Source organism: Mytilus edulis, chromosome 3, assembly GCF_963676685.1.
Source record: "Mytilus edulis chromosome 3, xbMytEdul2.2, whole genome shotgun sequence".
Classification (NCBI taxonomy): Eukaryota; Metazoa; Mollusca; class Bivalvia; order Mytilida; family Mytilidae; genus Mytilus; species Mytilus edulis.
Genome location: NC_092346.1, coordinates 7,270,262 through 7,280,552, shown reverse-complemented (window position 1 = coordinate 7,280,552; position 10,291 = coordinate 7,270,262).

Sequence of the window (10,291 nt, the reverse complement as noted above, 5' to 3'; positions counted from 1 at the left end):
AAATCACATTCAACCGTTTCAACATATTGTATTTTATTTACCTGTATTCATTATTATTGATAATAATAATCTCTTGATACTTTAAATAGTTGTTTAGTCATTATTTAATATCGAGAAACCAAAGATATTGTTTTTAAATTAAAGATTGGCAACAATCTTTACATTGCCGTTAGTTTTCTAGTTTGAAATGTTTAACATTTGTCATTTCGGAGCCTTTTGTACCTGACTATGCGGTATTAGTTCTTAATTTATGTGGTTTGGTTCATTTGGTCTGTTGATGAGAGTTGTCGCATCGGCAATCGTACCACATTTTCATATATATCACTGGGGTAAAGCTGATGACCGTAACTGCATTCACGGTCATCCCAAGATGTCGGATGAAGAATTAGGTCAGTTTCTGTATTGTCTGTTAAAGTGTTTCTATATCATTTTCTTTACAAATCATACATTGAAACGATGTAAATTTATAAAAGAATCACTCGAAAATCACTAATTACTTCCGAGAAATGTGCATGAAACGGGAAATTCGATTTGAAAAAATCGTTAAGATGACCGTAAATCATAATCAAAATATTTTCAAGATGACCGTAACATAAAACAAGGATGACCGTGATTGGTAAAAAGATGACCGTAATTTGTAAAGGATGACCGTAATTTGTAAAGACTGACTGTAATTTATATAGGATGACCGTAACTTTTATAGGATGACCATCAATTCTAAGAAATATCCGTATTGTATTTAAAGCTTTTTTGTAGAGTTTGTCGATCTCAATAGGGGCTCGGTTAGCGGATATAAATATGTTTCATAAATTTCTTTTTTTAAACTATAATATAATTGGCCATATTTAGGATTTATAACAAGGATAGTAAATTACATATTTCTCGTAAACAATGAAATATTCATTGATATCGACGTTAAAATTTTAACACAAATTTACAGCGATACGACGAAAATTTGAAGAAACATGAATGTGTCCCTAGTACACGGATGCCGCATCTACACTATCATTTTCTATGTTTAGTGGACTATGAAAATGGGATAAAACTGTAATTTGGCATTAGAATTAAAAAGATCATTCCATAGGGAAAATGTGTACTAAGTTTCAATTTTATTCAACTTGAAGCTGGACAAACGGACAGACGAATGGACGAACGTACGCACAGACCAGAAAAACAGAATGCCAATAAATGGAGCATTAAAAACATTAATAATACATACGAATATTTGGTAATCGAGCCCATGTGTATGGGTCCAGAGGAAGCAGATTAAAATCTTAATTTGTCTTGATATATGCAGGCGGAAACACTTTTGAAATAGAACAAAAGAATCGAAGCTATGTGTTTATCGAGAAAGCGATAAAACTTTAATGTTTGATATAGTAACAAAATTTTAAAAAGTTAATAGAAACAAATAAAACGACAATTTTCTTATTTTAAAAACACCATTTGCATAAGTTTTTAATGTATCTATTGCATAGTAATGCAAAACAATAAGATATCAAGTCGACGACATGGTTCTTATCGGGGCCTTTTATAGCTGACTATGCGGTATGGGCTTTGCTCATTGTTGAAGGCCTTACGGTTACCTATAGTTGTTAATGTTTGTGTCATTTTGGTCTTTTCTGGATAGCTGTCTCATTGGCAATAATACCACATCTTCTTTTTTATATATAGTATCTATAAGTTGGATGTAAAAAATAGCCTCCGATTTTTTTTTATCACTGACGGAGAACATATCAATCTTTTAGTTCAGAAATTTTCGTGTCTGCCTTTCCATTATGTGAATCAAGAAAAAATTCCCCAAAACAGGTAACGATTGTATCGAAAAGGGAAAAAATCGAGTGCACCTTTTTATGTTAGGGCATGTTTGGGGTGTATATTTTGTCTTTAAAACGTACAAAGCAAGGGTATTTTATATAGCATCTCGCTTCAGATTCTATCATTATTATATATCAAAGCTACAGGTTGACTTTATAACAGTACGAAAAGATGAAATATATGGGTCAATTGAGATACCTATCTAATGAATCACAAAAACAGAGTAGGTGTGTTCGAATAGCTATTTTTTCTAAAAGTACTTGACGACAGTCTTTTAATTTGGATGATGAAAATGTGTGTGTGATAACTAGGGTTTATAATCTGCAACCACTGAAAATGTTTAGTCTGCCCTTCTACTAAATATTTAATTAGAATTTTTTTAAATGCTTATGAATTTTCAAAAATTCCATCTGACATCTAAACAGACAATATTTTTAAGTTGAATCAATGCAGACAAGATCATTAACTAATGCTCATTAGCTAGTAGATACATTTGTATTTTAAAATATAACTGACATATAACGATCGATCGTAATGGTGCTATGTGGATAAATTTATCAGTTTTCTAGAGCAAAATTGGCAGAGCGTCATCCCTACAATGGCTTCCATTTCTACGACTGTGAGCATGAACTGGCGTAATGGGGAGATAATTTTGAAGAAGTAGAATCCTGACTGTAAGAATAACATTTCTGTATATATACAAATTGACAACGTTCCGCCTTGTGATACGCTTTTTGTACAATACTATTTTAAGGATCTACTTTGCTGGAGCTCACCTTCACTAGTTTATTCGAATGATATTTTCAAAATATTTCTGTTATTTTATTTGCACGACAAAATGAAAGACGATATAATATCAATGGGTGTACATGCAATTTTTTGGCATTTTTAAAAATGTGTATTTATTATATGTCATTAAAAGGAATCCCAGAAACAAAACAAAAATCTTTTGTCGAGCAGTTGAAGGCTGTGCACCGCATGTCTTTTGGCAAATTCATTTTAAAAATTGAACCCTCTACTGTAAAAAAGATACATATGGTAATCTTTGCATTTGAAGCACGTCTTATTTTCTTCTACCTATAGGATAAAACTTTCATATTAATATGTGTATACCAACACGATTAATCATTTGATACAAAAAGATAGTTATATAAATACGGATATTTCTTAGAATTGAGGGTTTAAAAGTTACGGTCATCATTTACAAATTACGGTCATCTTAAAAGCAGTTACGGTCAGCCTTGTTATGAATCGCTGATTCTGTTACGGTCATCTCGATTGTGATTTACGGTCATCTTGGCGATTTTTTCAAATCGAATTTCCCGTTTCATGCACATTTCTCAGAAGTAATTAGTGATTTCCGAGTGATTCTTTTATAAATTTACATCGTTTCAATGTATGATTTGTAAAGAAAATGATATAGAAACACTTTAACAGACAATACAGAAACTGACCTAATTTTTCATCCGACATCTTGGGATGACCGTGAATGCAGTTACGGTCATCAGCTTTACCCCAGTGTATATATAGACAACAGGTAAAAATACAAAAAAAAAATGCCAACATTGTGTTATCGTCTCAATCACTATTAAAACAAACAACAGTAGATTTCAGAGTTAACACCTATTTACGATTATGAACCAATTCGAAGCAGCGGGGTTATGAAATCGGTTTTTGTTTATTTTACACAGTATAACATTTTTTTTTTCCTATTGAAATTATATACGTCATTCTCATACGAATAAAACAACACTTTTTGCAGAAGATGATACGAATGAATCTGACCTTAAACGTCCTTTTTTATAAGACAACTTTGGTTCTAGCATGCATCTACAAGGGAAATAAAATTATTAGCGAGATAAACATCTAAAGAATAGGGTGCCAAAAGTATAGACGTTGATGTCGGATCCTCAGTCAAGAGGGCATCATGTTTGTGTTAAGCCTATCAACCATGTCAAGTTCGGATACCGTGTCTGGTGGGTTATTTTAATGGTTTTTTTTTTTGTTTTATCATTTTTAAGGTACACCAAAGAATAAGGAGTTTTCATGTTCACTTTTAGCTCACCTGGCCTGAAGGGCCAAGTGAGCTTTTCTCATCACTTGGCGTCCTTCGTCGTCGTAAACTTTTTATTGAACTTCTAGTGAACCACTGAATGGAATAAAACCAAACATTGCTTGAATGTTCCTTATGGGGTGCGGACCAAGTGTTGTTACTTTGTAACCGATCCATCATCCAAGATGGACGCTAGCGGGGGACTTAGTTTAACATTGGACCCACTGGGAAATGCATTCACATGACTTCTTCTAGAGAACCACTGAATGGAATAAAACCAAACATGACATGAATGTTCCCTATGAGGTGCTGACCAAGTGTTGTTACGTTGCAGCCGATCCATTATCCAAGATGGCCGCCAGCGGGGGGACTTAGTTTAACATTGGACCCTATGGGAAATGCATACAAATGACTTCTATTAGAGAACCACTGAATGGAATGAAACCAAACATGGCAGGAATGTACCTCATAAAGTAGTGACCAAGTGTTGTTACTTTGTAGACGATCCATCATCCAAGATGACTGCCTGCGGAGGACTTAGTTTAACAGTGGACCCTATGGGAACTGCATACAAATGACTTCTTTTAGAGAACCACTGAATGAAATGAAACTAAACATGGCATGAATATTCCGTATAAGGTGCTGACCAAGTGTTGTTACTTTGTAGATGATCCATCATTCAAGATGGCCGCCAGCAGGGGACTTAGTTTAACATAGGACCCTATGGGAAATGCATACAAATGACTTCTTTTAGAGAACCACTAAATGGAATAAAACCAAACATGGCATGAATGTTCCTTATAAGGTGCTGACCAAGTGTTGTTACTTTGTAGTCGATCCATCATTCAACATGGCCGCCAGCGGGGGACTTAGTTTAACATAGGAACCTATGGGAAATGCATACAAATGACTTCTTTTAGAGAACCACTGAATGGAATAAAACCAAACATGGCATAAATGTTCCCTATGAGGTGCTGACCAAGTGTTGTTACTTTGTAGCCGATCCATCATTCAACATGGCCGCCAGCGGGGGACTTAGTTTAACATAGGAACCTATGGGAAATGCATACAAATGACTTCTTTTAGAGAACCACTGAATGGAATAAAACCAAACATGGCATGAATGTTCCCTATGAGGTGCTGACCAAGTGTTGTTACTTTGTAGCCGATCCATCATCCAAGATGGCTGCCAGCGGGGGACTTAGTTTAACATTGGATCCAATGGGAAATACATACAAATGTCTTCTTTTAGAGAACCACTGAATGGAAGGAATCAAACATAGCATGAATGTTCCTTATGACATGCTGACCAAGAGTTGTTACTTTGTAGCATTCAATCAAAGGTGGCTTCCAGCAGAGGACTTGGTTTAACATAGGACCCTATGGGAAATACATACAAATGTCTTGTTTTAGAGAACCACTAAATTGAATGAAAGCAAACATAGCATAAATGTTACTGTTTAGCCAAATTTTATCTTTTTATATGATTTCAAAAACCCAAGTAGAATCAGGTGAGGGATACAGGCTCTTGAGAGCCTCTAGTTTATTTAATTGAACGCAGTATTAAAAAATATATCGCACAATGCGACATCTCATCTTGTGATTCATTAACAGTGGAATAAAAATTTAAATTCATATTTTAAATTGAAATGAAGTCTGAAGAGCTTAATCATCAGGGCCCAGCTCTGTTGAATTTCAATATATTAGAACAGAAATCGCTTCCATGCAAAGGACGTATTTTTGTGTAACAAAGGTTTCGTTTACCACAAACACAGTATCTTATGCAAGAACAAACCAAATCCTGAAGAACGTTCGAAGACATAAGTGCAGTGAACATGTACAGAACAGGGGTTGGACAATTGTAACTTTTTTTCCAACCGTATGCATAGGGTGGATCTATTGACGGCTTTGCTTGATGTGGTGTCATCCATATGTTTTGTGTATGCTTGCTCTTAGAATGGACTGTGTTGTTTGAATAACGATACGTTCGGTAGAAGGAGAACAAGAAAGCAGACTTTGCTAATGTTAAGTCTAATACGTAACTTGTTCAAATCGTGATGACTTGACTTATATATGCCTTTTGGGTCATGCAACTTAGATACCCATATAGAGGTGTCAATATCTGAGTTACATAGTTGTGAAAGACCCGTCAGTTCTGCAGTTGAAGACTTCAAAAGCTTAAAAACAGACTTGATGTAATGTACAAGAATAAGCTACTGGTAGAATTTCACGTGTAATATTTATAAGGGAATACTGGCACAATAAAATTTCGACATAAATTCCTCGATGAAGAAGATCAAAGCCTGCGTTTTCGTATTATTTATTCGCAAGGATTTGTTTTCCAGTCTGGGATACTGCTTATTTCATTTACATAATAAATCTTGTGGTGTCCAGCAGCTGCTTGAGACCGACACATTCCATAAATGAACCAGCTTTCTGACGTATAGCAAAGAACCCATCATTTAACCGTGCTTCCACTTCTGCAGGGAGATTGAGCATATCAAGAAGTTATACAGGAGTCCTTGGGTAATAATTATCCCCATTGCTCACTAAAAATAATGGGAGCATAGCGCAGACTGAACTCAAACGTAGTGGCCTTTTACTATTTCTCTCTGCTCGAATGTTTTGTAGCATGCTACGTACATCGTAATTCGGAAACATGTATCAAAGACTGACTGTTGGGTACACTGCACAGCTCCATTCCTGATATTCATAAGCGCTAGATGCATGTCAACTAAAATTTTCTTATCCCGAGCCATTGATACACTTCCCTGCGAAATGTGTAAATCGATCAATTGGAAATACAACTTTTAAAGTTCCACTAAAGTCAAAATAAAGGACACTATAGAAATATATATATAATTGTTGCCTGTATTTTTCAACCTATATTAAATAAAGTCATAAACTATGGGAACATATGTTCATTTAAACATTCTTAACATATGCACACTGTGAAAATAAGTAAATAAACTTGAAATTTTTATGTTGTGGCCAAACCGGTTTTGAAGGTGAACACTAAATTTTCCAAAAAATCTGGAGGCTTGCGAGATAACTTAATTTGTTTTAAAATGGTATAGACGAATACTGTGATTTTTCTACACTTTACTCAAGCATTCCCCATTCCAAACTAAAAGACAAGACTGAAAGAGTTGGTATAAAAAAGAATGGCCAACGTAGATCAGACATAGGGTGAATTATATTGCAATGTAACGCATTATTTTACAATAACTTTGACAAAACCATGCATCATATTACAAGTACATGAATTTATCACAATGCATTTGTCAATTTTTTTATCAAGTGAAAGAAAATTCAAACATTTTGAAAACAGCATAGTCACAAAAGCATATTCAGTAACTGTTCCATTCATTGAATAAAGTATATATGTAAAAAAAAATGTATTTAATACGACTATTGCATTTCAGCATCATTGGGATTTCAAATGTTCCATCCTTCATTCCCATTCTATCAGGCCTGAATACTTTATACTAAACAGATGTTCAACCGGTGCTGAGGAGGCCGATACAGACATGTGCTTCTATACTAATTTTGATATTTATTGTCAGTTTTTCCAATACTGTACGAGGTTTGGCATAGGAGTCCTTACACTCTGTTCCAAATAACTGTGAACACAACGAGTAAACCCTGTAATATGGTTTTTATGATAGTAGAGGGGCATTATACTTTCTGGTCTGTGCGTCTGTTCGTTCGTCTAGCTGTCCCGCTTCAGTTTAACGTTTAAGGTCAAGGTAGTTTTTGATGAAGTTGGTCCAATCAACTTGAAACTTAGTACAGATGTTCCCTATGATATGATCTTTCTTAATTTTACGTCAAATTAGAGTTTTTCCCCCAATGTCACGGTCCACTGAACATAAAAAATGATAGTGCGAGTGGGGCATCCGTTTACAGGGGACACATTCTTGTTTTTCTTGGGATTGATTTTGGGTAGAAAACCAAAATAAAATCATCATTTTTTCTCTTTCCAGCATGTGGGGAAATGTTATCATCATCATCATCATCTGATTTAAAAAAAAACTCAACTGACGACACTTTATTTTTCAAACTTGAAATAAGAGCCTCTAAAATTTCAGATTTACTCCACAATAATTTAAATCTATTATCAAGCATTGATGCAGGTTTATAAACCTCATCATGCTCATACTGATATAACCTTTTCGAAAGTGAGGCCATTGGAGCAGATACAAGTTTATTGTTGTAATCAACAGATTGTAAATGTGTTTTCAGACATAGTGTCACCGGCATCACCATACTGCCACTGATATTATTTTTCTCTTTCTGTACAAGAGGAGTTACATCTTCAAAAGGTTTTTTTTAATTTTGCAATGAACACCTTTCTGTCATATGCAGAGATATTTGCACAGTCTAATGTATCAAGTTTTTCCTCTGGAATTCCTAAAATCGAGCAGAATGACATGCATTTGGCTATTCCATCCAGTAGCATTAGACGCTTGTAATATCTTTTCATCTTCAAGAAATTCAGATGCAAATATAGACTTTTAAACATGGGAAACAATCTTATAAACCTTAGCAATAACCATTTGAATTCAAAATGATCACTTTTCTCTGAAGTATATTAAACATTCTTTTCAAGTTCTACTTGGGATAAGGATTAAACTCCAAATTCCCTCTAGTGATTTAAGATGTAAAACAACTATTTCGGGCCCGGCCAGAAAGCAAATACCAGAAAGTAGTACATATTTAACACAAAATAGTTTCTACGCATGAGTGTAACTTTCAAAATATGTAGGATATTTAGGTATTTTCGGCATCAAATGAAAGCTGAAGGACTGGTGATCATTGTAGAACACTTTTTTACTTTTAATTTTAATTACTAGAAAAACTGCACCAAATTTAAAAAAGAGGGTACATTTTGTCTGTTTGTCAGATCTGAAGTACCTGTTTTGGTACATTCGAAGTTCCAGGAACCAGTTCTTTCTTATATGCCATTAAAGGTATGTTGATTTTTTCAGTACAAGACACCATAAAGTGTTTCTTTGACATATAATGATTGCCACTTTATTTGAACTTCAAATTAAAGAGGTGTGCCTATGAAACTTGAAATGGAGGAATTTAACATAGAAAGCAATGGAACCATGAATTAGTGGTGTACTTCCTTAAATAAAGTGTGTAAATGGAAAAAGTAATGCAACGTAATGATAAAAATTCCTGCATTACACATTACATGCAACTACTTGGGGAAAATGTAATGCATTCCCCTGCATTATAATTACACATTTGCATTACACCATGCCTGACGTAGATACAAGTATCTTGTCTTGGGGAGGAATACATCCTACTTTGTAAAGAATCACTCTGATTCAAACAAAACATTTTCTGGCACTGACATTATCAAGATGCTTGAATTCTTGATTGACAACATACTTGTTACGTTTGGAGGAAGTGTTTTTGATCAGACTGTCGGTATTCCAATGGGAACTAATTGTGCCCCTTTTCTTGTCGACTTGTTCTTCAATTATTATGAGGCTGATTTTATACAGGAACTTCTCTCACTAGATAATTCAAAATTTGATGACCATGTTGAACGCATCTATCCCATCGACTTAGAGATGATACAATAGATACAGCCAAGTCTGCCTCATATCTTGACTTACATCTAGAAATTGACAATGATAGTCGTTTGAAAACTTTACGACAAAAGAGATAATTTCAGCTTCCCAATTGTACACTTTCCATTTCTATGTAGCAACATTCCAGCAGCGCCTGCATACGGAATATATATCTCCCAATTGATACGATACTCCTGGGCTTGTGTTGCCTATCGTGATTTCCTTGATACGATACTCCTGGGCTTGTGTTTCCTATCGTGATTTCCTCGATACGATACTCCTGGGCTTGTGTTTCCTATCGTGATTTCCTTGATACGATACTCCTGGGCTTGTGTTTCCTATCGTGATTTCCTTGATACGATACTCCTGGGCTTGTGTTTCCTATCGTGATTTCCTTGATACGATACTCCTGGGCTTGTGTTTCCTATCGTGATTTCCTTGATACGATACTCCTGGGCTTGTGTTTCCTATCGTGATTTCCTTGATACGATACTCCTGGGCTTGTGTTTCCTATCGTGATTTCCTTGATACAAGGTTGCTGCTCAAAACAAAGCTGTTAAATCAAGAGTTCCAAAAAGTTGAAATCACACCTTCGTTAATATTACGGACGCCATCACGAGTTGGTTGACTGTTATGGAATAACCGTTTCACAGATGATATCGGATATGTTCCTTATGTCGTAACTACACTCCTTTCCCTTTTCACGAATGTGAGCTACCGAATCTGACTATTTACATGGTTTGTTATATGATGAGCAACACGACGATTGCCAAATGAGGAGCAGGATCTACATACCCTTCCGGGGCACCTGAGATCGATCCTAGTTTTTGGT